General features: G+C 36.3%; 17 non-coding genes across 17 annotated transcripts; all 17 read right to left on the bottom strand.

Moving 5' to 3' along the window:
- Window positions 1–471: 471 nt before the first annotated feature.
- On the bottom strand, window positions 472–544 carry TRNAR-CCU (transfer RNA arginine (anticodon CCU)). Its single transcript has one exon. It is a non-coding gene; the product is annotated as a tRNA-Arg (tRNA).
- Window positions 545–675: 131 nt separating this feature from the next.
- TRNAI-UAU (transfer RNA isoleucine (anticodon UAU)) lies at window positions 676–768 on the bottom strand. Its single transcript is given in 2 exon segments — window positions 676–711; window positions 731–768. It is a non-coding gene; the product is annotated as a tRNA-Ile (tRNA).
- A 939-nt stretch (window positions 769–1707) lies between these two features.
- On the bottom strand, window positions 1708–1780 carry TRNAR-CCU (transfer RNA arginine (anticodon CCU)). The gene has a single exon. It is a non-coding gene; the product is annotated as a tRNA-Arg (tRNA).
- A 764-nt stretch (window positions 1781–2544) lies between these two features.
- On the bottom strand, window positions 2545–2637 carry TRNAI-UAU (transfer RNA isoleucine (anticodon UAU)). The gene is given in 2 exon segments: window positions 2545–2580; window positions 2600–2637. It is a non-coding gene; the product is annotated as a tRNA-Ile (tRNA).
- A 939-nt stretch (window positions 2638–3576) lies between these two features.
- On the bottom strand, window positions 3577–3649 carry TRNAR-CCU (transfer RNA arginine (anticodon CCU)). The gene has a single exon. It is a non-coding gene; the product is annotated as a tRNA-Arg (tRNA).
- A 129-nt stretch (window positions 3650–3778) lies between these two features.
- On the bottom strand, window positions 3779–3871 carry TRNAI-UAU (transfer RNA isoleucine (anticodon UAU)). Its single transcript is given in 2 exon segments — window positions 3779–3814; window positions 3834–3871. It is a non-coding gene; the product is annotated as a tRNA-Ile (tRNA).
- A 1548-nt stretch (window positions 3872–5419) lies between these two features.
- On the bottom strand, window positions 5420–5492 carry TRNAR-CCU (transfer RNA arginine (anticodon CCU)). Its single transcript has one exon. It is a non-coding gene; the product is annotated as a tRNA-Arg (tRNA).
- A 132-nt stretch (window positions 5493–5624) lies between these two features.
- TRNAI-UAU (transfer RNA isoleucine (anticodon UAU)) lies at window positions 5625–5717 on the bottom strand. Its single transcript is given in 2 exon segments — window positions 5625–5660; window positions 5680–5717. It is a non-coding gene; the product is annotated as a tRNA-Ile (tRNA).
- A 938-nt stretch (window positions 5718–6655) lies between these two features.
- Window positions 6656–6728, bottom strand: TRNAR-CCU (transfer RNA arginine (anticodon CCU)). Its single transcript has one exon. It is a non-coding gene; the product is annotated as a tRNA-Arg (tRNA).
- Window positions 6729–7890: 1162 nt separating this feature from the next.
- On the bottom strand, window positions 7891–7963 carry TRNAR-CCU (transfer RNA arginine (anticodon CCU)). The gene has a single exon. It is a non-coding gene; the product is annotated as a tRNA-Arg (tRNA).
- Window positions 7964–9559: 1596 nt separating this feature from the next.
- On the bottom strand, window positions 9560–9632 carry TRNAR-CCU (transfer RNA arginine (anticodon CCU)). Its single transcript has one exon. It is a non-coding gene; the product is annotated as a tRNA-Arg (tRNA).
- Window positions 9633–11227: 1595 nt separating this feature from the next.
- TRNAR-CCU (transfer RNA arginine (anticodon CCU)) lies at window positions 11228–11300 on the bottom strand. Its single transcript has one exon. It is a non-coding gene; the product is annotated as a tRNA-Arg (tRNA).
- A 759-nt stretch (window positions 11301–12059) lies between these two features.
- On the bottom strand, window positions 12060–12152 carry TRNAI-UAU (transfer RNA isoleucine (anticodon UAU)). Its single transcript is given in 2 exon segments — window positions 12060–12095; window positions 12115–12152. It is a non-coding gene; the product is annotated as a tRNA-Ile (tRNA).
- A 939-nt stretch (window positions 12153–13091) lies between these two features.
- Window positions 13092–13164, bottom strand: TRNAR-CCU (transfer RNA arginine (anticodon CCU)). The gene has a single exon. It is a non-coding gene; the product is annotated as a tRNA-Arg (tRNA).
- A 129-nt stretch (window positions 13165–13293) lies between these two features.
- Window positions 13294–13386, bottom strand: TRNAI-UAU (transfer RNA isoleucine (anticodon UAU)). The gene is given in 2 exon segments: window positions 13294–13329; window positions 13349–13386. It is a non-coding gene; the product is annotated as a tRNA-Ile (tRNA).
- A 939-nt stretch (window positions 13387–14325) lies between these two features.
- On the bottom strand, window positions 14326–14398 carry TRNAR-CCU (transfer RNA arginine (anticodon CCU)). The gene has a single exon. It is a non-coding gene; the product is annotated as a tRNA-Arg (tRNA).
- Window positions 14399–14530: 132 nt separating this feature from the next.
- TRNAI-UAU (transfer RNA isoleucine (anticodon UAU)) lies at window positions 14531–14623 on the bottom strand. Its single transcript is given in 2 exon segments — window positions 14531–14566; window positions 14586–14623. It is a non-coding gene; the product is annotated as a tRNA-Ile (tRNA).
- Between the last annotated feature and the right edge of the window lie 903 nt (window positions 14624–15526).

Genomic DNA, 15526 nt, shown 5'->3' on the forward strand with positions numbered 1-15526 from the left:
ATGACAGTAAGATGAGTGGCAGAAGAAATATGATAAAATCAAAAATACCATTCTTCCAACATGCAAGAAAGGACTTCAAGATTCCCATCAGCAATTGCCTTAGATAATGTCATATTTCAGCCACTCTGGTACTTATTTGCAAGACAAACTCTACAGAAATGTTGAGGTAAATGGAGATTTCTTGTAAGAACAAAATCACAAGCATTGAAAAAAGAATCATTTTTTGTGAAGACTAATGAGCAACAAAGGAATATGCATCCAAGATGGGTCTTGAAACCTTGGTCCTCAATTATAGAAAAACCTTTTAAGGACACTAATCCACAATGTTATCATGATAAATGTCATTTTGTAGCTACTGTGGCAACAATTAACAAGCACAACTCAACACGACTGTTGTGCAAATCCAGCATCCAGGTGAAGCAAGGCTAAAAGAACCACCCCTAATGCTGAGATGGTTGATATAAATACAAATACCCCAGATGGGACTTGAACACACAATCCCTGGCTTAGGAGGCCAGTGCCTTATCCATTAGGCCACTGGGGCTTACTGTCTGCTTTGCATTTCTTGTTCTTGGTTTACTTTTTCATAATATCCTTACATATATAAAAAATGTTCCGACAGCAGATGATCACTGACTGATGATATCATTAAAAGAAAAAAAAGCTAAATATTCCTGCTCCAGGTGAGGCTTGAACTCACAACCTCGGCATTGCTCAACAGATACTGTCTTATAAGTACCGCGCGCTGACCGATTGCGCCACTGGAGCACACAGTATGCCCTGAAAATTTGGCCTTTCACTGATACATTTTACCATTAGTTAAAAATGTCAATACACTTATTGTCTCTGTCTCCCCATCTTGATTTAATTTATTTTTGAATTCCACTATTTTACTGCATTCAATACTTCAATTAGGTACTTGATAGAAGTTAAATGCTCAGCAAAAAGAAATGATTTGTATCGCGCATTGGTGTTATTGGCAAGATTTATGTATTCGTAGGTGTAATTTGCTAAGAAAATTCATATCTAGGTTTTACTGTATCATTTTCTCAAAATTGGAAAATAATTCATTTAATTTTTTCTAAAATTATGTTAAGATAGTAGATATAAAATGTGGCATAGGGAAAACTGAAACTAATGTGTCTTATAATGCACTATTTTAATATGTAAAGTCTTATATCATTATTGTAGTCTGATTAAAAGAATATGTTGTTTGTTGCAACTCTACCATCTACAATGACAGTAATATGAGTGGCAGAAGAAATATGATAAAATCAAAAATACCATTCTTCCAACATGCAAGAAAGGACTTCAAGATTCCCATCAGCAATTGCCTTAGATAATGTCATATTTCAGCCACTCTGGTACTTATTTGCAAGACAAACTCTACAGAAATGTTGAGGTAAATGGAGATTTCTTGTAAGAACAAAATCACAAGCATTGAAAAAAGAATCATTTTTTGTGAAGACTAATGAGCAACAAAGGAATATGCATCCAAGATGGGTCTTTAAACCTTGGTCCTCAATTATAGAAAAACCTTTTAAGGACACTAATCCACAATGTTATCATGATAAATGTCATTTTGTAGCTACTGTGGCAACAATTAACAAGCACAACTCAACAGGACTGTTGTGCAAATCCAGCATCCAGGTGAAGCAAGGCTAAAAGAACCACCCCTAATGCTGAGATAGTTGATATAAATACAAACACCCCAGATGGGACTTGAACCCACAATCCCTGGCTTAGGAGGCCAGTGCCTTATCCATTAGGCCACTGGGGCTTACTGTCTGCTTTGCGTTTCATGTTCTTGCTTTACTTTTTCATAATATCCTTACATATAAAAAATGGGTACTTGTGAGTTATCTGGACGCCCGATTTTTTGATTGTATGCCTTAAGTTAAGGCATACAATCAGATGCGATGCGATGCGATATCGCATCGCATCGCATCGCATCGCATCGCATGCGACCATCGGATGCGACCATCGGATGCGATGACCCGATTTTTCCATAGGAATCAATGTTAAAATGATTCCTATGGAAAAAGGGGTCCTTTTCATACCCCTACTATCCAAGTGGGCATGGAGTTGGATATAAACCTGTGGCGAGCGTAGCGAGCCACCGAGCCCGAAGCGTGGCGAGCGAAGCGAGCCCCGCGAGGGGACGGTATTCCGTGTCCCCTCGCGGGGCTCGCTACGCTCGCCACGCTTCGGGCTCGGTGGCTCGCTACGCTCGCCACAGGTTTATATCCAGCTCCATGCCCACTTGGATAGTAGGGGTATGAAAAGGACCCCTTTTTCCCATTGAATTCCATGTTAAAATGGACTCAGTCCATTTTAACATTGATTCCTATGGAAAAATCGGGTCATCGCATCGCATCGCATCGCATCGCATCCGATGGTCGCATGCGATGCGATGCGATGTGCCCGATCCGACCCGATTTTGAAATCGGGCGTCCGGATAACTCACATGTACCAAAAAATGTTCCGAGAGCAGATGATCAATGACTGATGATATCATTAAAAGAAAAAAAAGCTAAATATTCCTGCTCCAGGTGAGGCTTGAACTCACAACCTCGGCATTGCTTAACAGATACTGTCTTATAAGTACCGCGCGCTGACCAATTGCGCCACTGGAGCACACAGTATGCCCTGAAAATTTGGCCTTTCACTGATATATTTTACCATCAGTTAAAAATGTCAATACACTTATTGTCTCTGTCTCCCCATCTTGATTTAATTTCTTTTTGAATTCCACTATTTTATTGCATTCAATACTTCAATAAGGTACTTGACAGAAGTTAAATGCTCAGCATAAAGAAATGATTTGTATCGCGCATTGGTGTTATTGGCTAGATTTATGTATTCGTAGGTGTAATTTGCTAAGAAAATTCATATCTAGGTTTTACTGTATCATTTTCTCAAAATTGGAAAATAATTCATTTAATTTTTTCTAAAATGATGTTAAGATAGTAGATATAAAATGTGGCATAAGGAAAACTGACACTAATGTGTCTTATAATGCACTATTTTAATATGTAAAGTCTTATATCATTATTGTAGTCTGATTAAAAGAATATGTTGTTTGTTGCAACTCTACCATCTACAATGACAGTAAGATGAGTGGCAGAAGAAATATGATAAAATCAAAAATACCATTCTTCCAACATGCAAGAAAGGACTTCAAGATTCCCATCAGCAATTGCCTTAGATAATGTCATATTTCAGCCACTCTGCTACTTATTTGCAAGACAAACTCTACAGAAATGTTGAGGTAAATGGAGATTTCTTGTAAGAACAAAATCACAAGCATTGAAAAAATAATCATTTTTTGTGAAGACTAATGAGCAACAAAGGAATATGCATCCAAGATGGGTCTTTAAACCTTGGTCCTCAATTATAGAAAAACCTTTTAAGGACACTAATCCACAATGTTATCATGATAAATGTCATTTTGTAGCTACTGTGGCAACAATTAACAAGCACAACTCAACAGGACTGTTGTGCAAATCCAGCATCCAGGTGAAGCAAGGCTAAAAGAACCACCCCTAATGCTGAGATGGTTGATATAAATACAAACACCCCAGATGGGACTTGAACCCACAATCCCTGGCTTAGGAGGCCAGTGCCTTATCCATTAGGCCACTGGGGCTTACTGTTTGCTTAACATTTCATGTTCTTGCTTTACTTTTTCATAATATCCTTACATATAAAAAATGTTCCGAGAGCAGAAGATGAATGACTGATGATATCATTAAAAGAAAAAAAAGCTAAATATTCCTGCTCCAGGTGAGGCTTGAACTCACAACCTCGGCATTGCTCAACAGATACTGTCTTATAAGTACCGCGCGCTGACCGATTGCGCCACTGGAGCACACAGTATGCCCTGAAAATTTGGCCTTTCACTGATATATTTTACCATCAGTTAACAATGTCGGTACTTATGTAGTAACTGGGCTGCCGATTTCTAAATCGGGTCGGATCGGGAGATCGCATCGCATCGCATGCGACCATGCGATTCGATGCGATGCGATGCGATGACCCGATTTTTCCATAGGAATCAATGTTAAAATGGACTGAGTCCATTTTAACATGGAATTCAATGGGAAAAATGGGTCCTTTTCATACCCCTACTATCCAAGTGGGCATGGAGTTGGATATAAACCTGTGGCGAGCGTAGCGAGCCACCGAGCCCGAAGCGTGGCGAGCGAAGCGAGCCCCGCGAGGGGACGAATACCGTCCCCTCGCGGGGCTCGCTTCGCTCGCCACGCTTCGGGCTCGGTGGCTCGCTACGCTCGCCACAGGTTTATATCCAACTCCATGCCCACTTGGATAGTAGGGGTATGAAAAGGACCCATTTTTCCATAGGAATCATTTTAACATTGATTCCTATGGAAAAATCGGGTCATCGCATCCGATATCGGATGCGATATCGGATGCGATGCGATGCGATATCGCATCGCATCGCATCTGATTGTATGCCTTAACTTAAGGCATACAATCAAAAAATCGGCAGCCCAGTTACTACATAAGTACCAAAATGTCAATACACTTATTGTCTCTGTCTCCCCATCTTGATTTAATTTCTTTTTGAATTCCACTATTTTACTGCATTCAATACTTCAATAAGGTACTTGACAGAAGTTAAATGCTCAGCATAAAGAAATGATTTGTATCACGCATTGGTGTTATTGGCTAGATTTATGTATTCGTAGGTGTAATTTGCTAAGAAAATTCATATCTAGGTTTTACTGTATCATTTTCTCAAAATTGGAAAATAATTCATTTAATTTTTTCTAAAATGATGTTAAGATAGTAGATATAAAATGTGGCATAAGGAAAACTGACACTAATGTGTCTTATAATGCACTATTTTAATATGTAAAGTCTTATATAATTATTGTAGTCTGATTAAAAGAATATGTTGTTTGTTGCAACTCTACCATCTACAATGACAGTAAGATGAGTGGCAGAAGAAATATGATAAAATCAAAAATACCATTCTTCCAACATGCAAGAAAGGACTTCAAGATTCCCATCAGCAATTGCCTTAGATAATGTCATATTTCAGCCACTATGGTACTTATTTGCAAGACAAACTCTACAGAAATGTTGAGGTAAATGGAGATTTCTTGTAAGAACAAAATCACAAGCATTGAAAAAAGAATCATTTTTTGTGAAGACTAATGAGCAACAAAGGAATATGCATCCAAGATGGGTCTTTAAACCTTGGTCCTCAATTATAGAAAAACCTTTTAAGGACACTAATCCACAATGTTATCATGATAAATGTCATTTTGTAGCTACTGTGGCAACAATTAACAAGCACAACTCAACACGACTGTTGTGCAAATCCAGCATCCAGGTGAAGCAAGGCTAAAAGAACCACCCCTAATGCTGAGATGGTTGATATAAATACAAATACCCCAGATGGGACTTGAACACACAATCCCTGGCTTAGGAGGCCAGTGCCTTATCCATTAGGCCACTGGGGCTTACTGTCTGCTTTGCATTTCATGTTCTTGGTTTACTTTTTCATAATATCCTTACATATATAAAAAATGTTCCGACAGCAGATGATCACTGACTGATGATATCATTAAAAGAAAAAAAAAGCTAAATATTCCGGCTCCAGGTGAGGCTTGAACTCACAACCTCGGCATTGCTCAACAGATACTGTCTTATAAGTACCGCGCGCTGACCGATTGCGCCACTGGAGCACACAGTATGCCCTGAAAATTTGGCCTTTCACTGATAAAATTTACCATTAGTTAAAAATGTCAATACACTTATTGTCTCTGTCTCCCCATCTTGATTTAATTTATTTTTGAATTCCACTATTTTACTGCATTCAATACTTCAATAAGGTACTTGATAGAAGTTAAATGCTCAGCAAAAAGAAATGATTTGTATCGCGCATTGGTGTTATTGGCAAGATTTATGTATTCGTAGGTGTAATTTGCTAAGAAAATTCATATCTAGGTTTTACTGTATCATTTTCTCAAAATTGGAAAATAATTCATTTAATTTTTTCTAAAATTATGTTAAGATAGTAGATATAAAATGTGGCATAGGGAAAACTGAAACTAATGTGTCTTATAATGCACTATTTTAATATGTAAAGTCTTATATCATTATTGTAGTCTGATTAAAAGAATATGTTGTTTGTTGCAACTCTACCATCTACAATGACAGTAAGATGAGTGGCAGAAGAAATATGATAAAATCAAAAATACCATTCTTCCAACATGCAAGAAAGGACTTCAAGATTCCCATCAGCAATTGCCTTAGATAATGTCATATTTCAGCCACTCTGGTACTTATTTGCAAGACAAACTCTACAGAAATGTTGAGGTAAATGGAGATTTCTTGTAAGAACAAAATCACAAGCATTGAAAAAATAATCATTTTTGTGAAGACTAATGAGCAACAAAGGAATATGCATCCAAGATGGGTCTTTAAACCTTGGTCCTCAATTATAGAAAAACCTTTTAAGGACACTAATCCACAATGTTATCATGATAAATGTCATTTTGTAGCTACTGTGGCAACAATTAACAAGCAAAACTCAACAGGACTGTTGTGCAAATCCAGCATCCAGGTGAAGCAAGGCTAAAAGAACCACCCCTAATGCTGAGATAGTTGATATAAATACAAACACCCCAGATGGGACTTGAACCCACAATCCCTGGCTTAGGAGGCCAGTTCCTTATCCATTAGGCCACTGGGGCTTACTGTCTGCTTTGCATTTCATGTTCTTGCTTTACTTTTTCATAATATCCTTACATATAAAAAATGTTCCGAGAGCAGATGATCAATGACTGATGATATCATTAAAAGAAAAAAAAGCTAAATGTTCCTGCTCCAGGTGAGGCTTGAACTCACAACCTCGGCATTGCTCAACAGATACTGTCTTAAAAGTACCGCACGCTGATCGATTGCGCCACTGGAGCACACAGTATGCCCTGAAAATTTGGCCTTTCACTGATAAATGTTACCATTAGTTAAAAATGTCAATACACTTATTGTCTCTGTCTCCCCATCTTGATTTAATTTATTTTTGAATTCCACTATTTTACTGCATTCAATACTTCAATAAGGTACTTGATAGAAGTTAAATGCTCAGCAAAAAGAAATGATTTGTATCACGCATTGGTGTTATTGGATAGACTTATGTATTCGTAGGTGTAATTTGCTAAGAAAATTCATATCTAGGTTTTACTGTATCATTTTCTCAAAATTGGAAAATAATTCATTTAATTTTTTTCTAAAATGATGTTAAGATAGTAGATATAAAATGTGGCATAAGGAAAACTGACACTAATGTGTCTTATAATGCACTATTTTAATATGTAAAGTCTTATATCATTATTGTAGTCTGATTAAAAGAATATGTTGTTTGTTGCAACTCTACCATCTACAATGACAGTAAGATGAGTGGCAGAAGAAATATGATAATATCAAAAATACCATTCTTCCAACATGCAAGAAAGGACTTCAAGATTCCCATCAGCAATTGCCTTAGATAATGTCATATTTCAGCCACTTTGGTACTTATTTGCAAGACAAACTCTACAGAAATGTTGAGGTAAATGGAGATTTCTTGTAAGAACAAAATCACAAGCATTGAAAAAAGAATCATTTTTTGTGAAGACTAATGAGCAACAAAGGAATATGCATCCAAGATGGGTCTTTAAACCTTGGTCCTCAATTATAGAAAAACCTTTTAAGGACACTAATCCACAATGTTATCATGATAAATGTCATTTTGTAGCTACTGTGGCAACAATTAAAAAGCTCAACTCAACAGGACTGTTGTGCAAATCCAGCATCCAGGTGAAGCAAGGCTAAAAGAACCACCCCTAATGCTGAGATGGTTGATATAAATACAAACACCCCAGATGGGACTTGAACCCACAATCCCTGGCTTAGGAGGCCAGTGCCTTATCCATTAGGCCACTGGGGCTTACTGTCTGCTTTGCATTTCATGTTCTTGCTTTACTTTTTCATAATATCCTTACATATAAAAAATGTTCCGAGAGCAGATGATCAATGACTGATGATATCATTAAAAGAAAAAAAAGCTAAATATTCCTGCTCCGTGTGAGGCTTGAACTCACAACCTCGGCATTGCTCAACAGATACTGTCTTATAAGTACTGCGCGCTGACCGATTGCGCCACTGGAGCACACAGGATACCTTGAAAATTTGGCCTTTCACTGATATATTTTACCATCAGTTAAAAATGTAAATACACTTATTGTCTCTGTCTCCCCATCTTGATTTAATTTCATTTTGAATTCCACTATTTTACTGCATTCAATACTTCAATAAGATATTTGATAGAAGTTAAATGCTCAGCATAAAGAAATGATTTGTATCACGCATTGGTGTTATTGGCTAGATTTATGTATTCGTAGGTGTAATTTGCTAAGAAAATTCATATCTAGGTTTTACTGTATCATTTTCTCAAAATTGGAAAATAATACATTTAATTTTTTCTAAAATGATGTTAAGATGGTAGATATAGAATGTGGCATAAGGAAAACTGACACTAATGTGTCTTATAATGCACTATTTTAATATGTAAAGTCTTATATCATTATTGTAGTCTGATTAAAAGAATATGTTGTTTGTTGCAACTCTACCATCTACAATGACAGTAAGATGAAAGGCCAAATGTCAATACACTTATTGTCTCTGTCTCCCCATCTTGATTTAATTTATTTTTGAAATCCACTATTTTACTGCATTCAATACTTCAATAAGGTACTTGATAGAAGTTAAATGCTCAGCAAAAAGAAATGATTTGTATCACGCATTGGTGTTATTGGATAGACTTATGTATTCGTAGGTGTAATTTGCTAAGAAAATTCATATCTAGGTTTTACTGTATCATTTTCTCAAAATTGGAAAATAATTCATTTAATTTTTTTCTAAAATGATGTTAAGATAGTAGATATAAAATGTGGCATAGGGAAAACTGAAACTAATGTGTCTTATAATGCACTATTTTAATATGTAAAGTCTTATATCATTATTGTAGTCTGATTAAAAGAATATGTTGTTTGTTGCAACTCTACCATCTACAATGACAGTAAGATGAGTGGCAGAAGAAATATGATAATATCAAAAATACCATTCTTCCAACATGCAAGAAAGGACTTCAAGATTCCCATCAGCAATTGCCTTAGATAATGTCATATTTCAGCCACTTTGGTACTTATTTGCAAGACAAACTCTACAGAAATGTTGAGGTAAATGGAGATTTCTTGTAAGAACAAAATCACAAGCATTGAAAAAAGAATCATTTTTTGTGAAGACTAATGAGCAACAAAGGAATATGCATCCAAGATGGGTCTTTAAACCTTGGTCCTCAATTATAGAAAAACCTTTTAAGGACACTAATCCACAATGTTATCATGATAAATGTCATTTTGTAGCTACTGTGGCAACAATTAACAAGCACAACTCAACAGGACTGTTGTGCAAATCCAGCATCCAGGTGAAGCAAGGCTAAAAGAACCACCCCTAATGCTGAGATAGTTGATATAAATACAAACACCCCAGATGGGACTTGAACCCACAATCCCTGGCTTAGGAGGCCAGTGCCTTATCCATTAGGCCACTGGGGCTTACTGTCTGCTTTGCGTTTCATGTTCTTGCTTTACTTTTTCATAATATCCTTACATATAAAAAATGTTCCGAGAGCAGATGATCAATGACTGATGATATCATTAAAAGAAAAAAAAGCTAAATATTCCTGCTCCGTGTGAGGCTTGAACTCACAACCTCGGCATTGCTCAACAGATACTGTCTTATAAGTACTGCGCGCTGACCGATTGCGCCACTGGAGCACACAGGATACCTTGAAAATTTGGCCTTTCACTGATATATTTTACCATCAGTTAAAAATGTAAATACACTTATTGTCTCTGTCTCCCCATCTTGATTTAATTTCATTTTGAATTCCACTATTTTACTGCATTCAATACTTCAATAAGATATTTGATAGAAGTTAAATGCTCAGCATAAAGAAATGATTTGTATCACGCATTGGTGTTATTGGCTAGATTTATGTATTCGTAGGTGTAATTTGCTAAGAAAATTCATATCTAGGTTTTACTGTATCATTTTCTCAAAATTGGAAAATAATACATTTAATTTTTTCTAAAATGATGTTAAGATGGTAGATATAGAATGTGGCATAAGGAAAACTGACACTAATGTGTCTTATAATGCACTATTTTAATATGTAAAGTCTTATATCATTATTGTAGTCTGATTAAAAGAATATGTTGTTTGTTGCAACTCTACCATCTACAATGACAGTAAGATGAAAGGCCAAATGTCAATACACTTATTGTCTCTGTCTCCCCATCTTGATTTAATTTATTTTTGAAATCCACTATTTTACTGCATTCAATACTTCAATAAGGTACTTGATAGAAGTTAAATGCTCAGCAAAAAGAAATGATTTGTATCGCGCATTGGTGTTATTGGCAAGATTTATGTATTCGTAGGTGTAATTTGCTAAGAAAATTCATATCTAGGTTTTACTGTATCATTTTCTCAAAATTGGAAAATAATTCATTTAATTTTTTCTAAAATTATGTTAAGATAGTAGATATAAAATGTGGCATAGGGAAAACTGAAACTAATGTGTCTTATAATGCACTATTTTAATATGTAAAGTCTTATATCATTATTGTAGTCTGATTAAAAGAATATGTTGTTTGTTGCAACTCTACCATCTACAATGACAGTAAGATGAGTGGCAGAAGAAATATGATAAAATCAAAAATACCATTCTTCCAACATGCAAGAAAGGACTTCAAGATTCCCATCAGCAATTGCCTTAGATAATGTCATATTTCAGCCACTCTGGTACTTATTTGCAAGACAAACTCTACAGAAATGTTGAGGTAAATGGAGATTTCTTGTAAGAACAAAATCACAAGCATTGAAAAAAGAATCATTTTTTGTGAAGACTAATGAGCAACAAAGGAATATGCATCCAAGATGGGTCTTTAAACCTTGGTCCTCAATTATAGAAAAACCTTTTAAGGACACTAATCCACAATGTTATCATGATAAATGTCATTTTGTAGCTACTGTGGCAACAATTAACAAGCACAACTCAACAGGACTGTTGTGCAAATCCAGCATCCAGGTGAAGCAAGGCTAAAAGAACCACCCCTAATGCTGAGATAGTTGATATAAATACAAACACCCCAGATGGGACTTGAACCCACAATCCCTGGCTTAGGAGGCCAGTGCCTTATCCATTAGGCCACTGGGGCTTACTGTCTGCTTTGCGTTTCATGTTCTTGCTTTACTTTTTCATAATATCCTTACATATAAAAAATGGGTACTTGTGAGTTATCTGGACGCCCGATTTTTTGATTGTATGCCTTAAGTTAAGGCATACAATCAGATGCGATGCGATGCGATATCGCATCGCATCGCATCGCATCGCATGCGACCATCGGATGCGACCATCGGATGCGATGACCCGATTTTTCCATAGGAATCAATGTTAAAATGATTCCTATGGAAAAAGGGGTCCTTTTCATACCCCTACTATCCAAGTGGGCATGGAGTTGGATATAAACCTGTGGCGAGCGTAGCGAGCCACCGAGCCCGAAGCGTGGCGAGCGAAGCGAGCCCCGCGAGGGGACGGTATTCCGTGTCCCCTCGCGGGGCTCGCTACGCTCGCCACGCTTCGGGCTCGGTGGCTCGCTACGCTCGCCACAGGTTTATATCCAACTCCATGCCCACTTGGATAGTAGGGGTATGAAAAGGACCCCTTTTTCCCATTGAATTCCATGTTAAAATGGACTCAGTCCATTTTAACATTGATTCCTATGGAAAAATCGGGTCATCGCATCGCATCGCATCGCATCGCATCCGATGGTCGCATGCGATGCGATGCGATGTGCCCGATCCGACCCGATTTTGAAATCGGGCGTCCGGATAACTCACATGTACCAAAAAATGTTCCGAGAGCAGATGATCAATGACTGATGATATCATTAAAAGAAAAAAAAGCTAAATATTCCTGCTCCAGGTGAGGCTTGAACTCACAACCTCGGCATTGCTTAACAGATACTGTCTTATAAGTACCGCGCGCTGACCAATTGCGCCACTGGAGCACACAGTATGCCCTGAAAATTTGGCCTTTCACTGATATATTTTACCATCAGTTAAAAATGTCAATACACTTATTGTCTCTGTCTCCCCATCTTGATTTAATTTCTTTTTGAATTCCACTATTTTATTGCATTCAATACTTCAATAAGGTACTTGACAGAAGTTAAATGCTCAGCATAAAGAAATGATTTGTATCGCGCATTGGTGTTATTGGCTAGATTTATGTATTCGTAGGTGTAATTTGCTAAGAAAATTCATATCTAGGTTTTACTGTATCATTTTCTCAAAATTGGAAAATAATTCATTTAATTTTTTCTAAAATGATGTTAAGATAGTAGATATAAAATGTGGCATAAGGAAAACTGACACTAATGTGTCTTATAATGCACTATTTTAATATGTAAAGTCTTATATCATTATTGTAGTCTGATTAAAAGAATATGTTGTTTGTTGCAACTCTACCATCTACAATGACAGTAAGATGAGTGGCAGAAGAAATATGATAAAATCAAAAATACCATTCTTCCAACATGCAAGAAAGGACTTCAAGATTCCCATCAGCAATTGCCTTAGATAATGTCATATTTCAGCCACTCTGCTACTTATTTGCAAGACAAACTCTACAGAAATGTTGAGGTAAATGGAGATTTCTTGTAAGAACAAAATCACAAGCATTGAAAAAATAATCATTTTTTGTGAAGACTAATGAGCAACAAAGGAATATGCATCCAAGATGGGTCTTTAAACCTTGGTCCTCAATTATAGAAAAACCTTTTAAGAACACTAATCCACAATGTTATCATGATAAATGTCATTTTGTAGCTACTGTGGCAACAATTAACAAGCACAACTCAACAGGACTGTTGTGCAAATCCAGCATCCAGGTGAAGCAAGGCTAAAAGAACCACCCCTAATGCTGAGATGGTTGATATAAATACAAACACCCCAGATGGGACTTGAACCCACAATCCCTGGCTTAGGAGGCCAGTGCCTTATCCATTAGGCCACTGGGGCTTACTGTTTGCTTAACATTTCATGTTCTTGCTTTACTTTTTCATAATATCCTTACATATAAAAAATGTTCCGAGAGCAGAAGATGAATGACTGATGATATCATTAAAAGAAAAAAAAGCTAAATATTCCTGCTCCAGGTGAGGCTTGAACTCACAACCTCGGCATTGCTCAACAGATACTGTCTTATAAGTACCGCGCGCTGACCGATTGCGCCACTGGAGCACACAGTATGCCCTGAAAATTTGGCCTTTCACTGATATATTTTACCATCAGTTAAAAATGTCAATACACTTATTGTCTCTGTCTCCCCATCTTGATTTAATTTCTTTTTGAATTCCACTATTTTACTGCATTCAATACTTCAATAAGGTACTTGACAGAAGTTAAATGCTCAGCATAAAGAAATGATTTGTATCACGCATTGGTGTTATTGGCTAGATTTATGTATTCGTAGGTGTAATTTGCTAAGAAAATTCATATCTAGGTTTTACTGTATCATTTTCTCAAAATTGGAAAATAATTCATTTAATTTTTTCTAAAATGATGTTAAGATAGTAGATATAAAATGTGGCATAAGGAAAACTGACACTAATGTGTCTTATAATGCACTATTTTAATATGTAAAGTCTTATATAATTATTGTAGTCTGATTAAAAGAATATGTTGTTTGTTGCAACTCTACCATCTACAATGACAGTAAGATGAGTGGCAGAAGAAATATGATAAAATCAAAAATACCATTCTTCCAACATGCAAGAAAGGACTTCAAGATTCCCATCAGCAATTGCCTTAGATAATGTCATATTTCAGCCACTATGGTACTTATTTGCAAGACAAACTCTACAGAAATGTTGAGGTAAATGGAGATTTCTTGTAAGAACAAAATCACAAGCATTGAAAAAAGAATCATTTTTTGTGAAGACTAATGAGCAACAAAGGAATATGCATCCAAGATGGGTCTTTAAACCTTGGTCCTCAATTATAGAAAAACCTTTTAAGGACACTAATCCACAATGTTATCATGATAAATGTCATTTTGTAGCTACTGTGGCAACAATTAACAAGCACAACTCAACACGACTGTTGTGCAAATCCAGCATCCAGGTGAAGCAAGGCTAAAAGAACCACCCCTAATGCTGAGATGGTTGATATAAATACAAATACCCCAGATGGGACTTGAACACACAATCCCTGGCTTAGGAGGCCAGTGCCTTATCCATTAGGCCACTGGGGCTTACTGTCTGCTTTGCATTTCATGTTCTTGGTTTACTTTTTCATAATATCCTTACATATATAAAAAATGTTCCGACAGCAGATGATCACTGACTGATGATATCATTAAAAGAAAAAAAAAGCTAAATATTCCTGCTCCAGGTGAGGCTTGAACTCACAACCTCGGCATTGCTCAACAGATACTGTCTTATAAGTACCGCGCGCTGACCGATTGCGCCACTGGAGCACACAGTATGCCCTGAAAATTTGGCCTTTCACTGATAAAATTTACCATTAGTTAAAAATGTCAATACACTTATTGTCTCTGTCTCCCCATCTTGATTTAATTTATTTTTGAATTCCACTATTTTACTGCATTCAATACTTCAATAAGGTACTTGATAGAAGTTAAATGCTCAGCAAAAAGAAATGATTTGTATCGCGCATTGGTGTTATTGGCAAGATTTATGTATTCGTAGGTGTAATTTGCTAAGAAAATTCATATCTAGGTTTTACTGTATCATTTTCTCAAAATTGGAAAATAATTCATTTAATTTTTTCTAAAATTATGTTAAGATAGTAGATATAAAATGTGGCATAGGGAAAACTGAAACTAATGTGTCTTATAATGCACTATTTTAATATGTAAAGTCTTATATCATTATTGTAGTCTGATTAAAAGAATATGTTGTTTGTTGCAACTCTACCATCTACAATGACAGTAAGATGAGTGGCAGAAGAAATATGATAAAATCAAAAATACCATTCTTCCAACATGCAAGAAAGGACTTCAAGATTCCCATCAGCAATTGCCTTAGATAATGTCATATTTCAGCCACTCTGGTACTTATTTGCAAGACAAACTCTACAGAAATGTTGAGGTAAATGGAGATTTCTTGTAAGAACAAAATCACAAGCATTGAAAAAATAATCATTTTTGTGAAGACTAATGAGCAACAAAGGAATATGCATCCAAGATGGGTCTTTAAACCTTGGTCCTCAATTATAGAAAAACCTTTTAAGGACACTAATCCACAATGTTATCATGATAAATGTCATTTTGTAGCTACTGTGGCAACAATTAACAAGCACAACTCAACAGGACTGTTGTGCAAATCCAGCATCCAGGTGAAGCAAGGCTAAAAGAACC

The sequence above is a fragment of the Crinia signifera genome, chromosome 5, assembly GCF_055691185.1.
Source record: "Crinia signifera chromosome 5, ASM5569118v1, whole genome shotgun sequence".
In the NCBI taxonomy this organism is placed as follows: domain Eukaryota; kingdom Metazoa; phylum Chordata; class Amphibia; order Anura; family Myobatrachidae; genus Crinia; species Crinia signifera.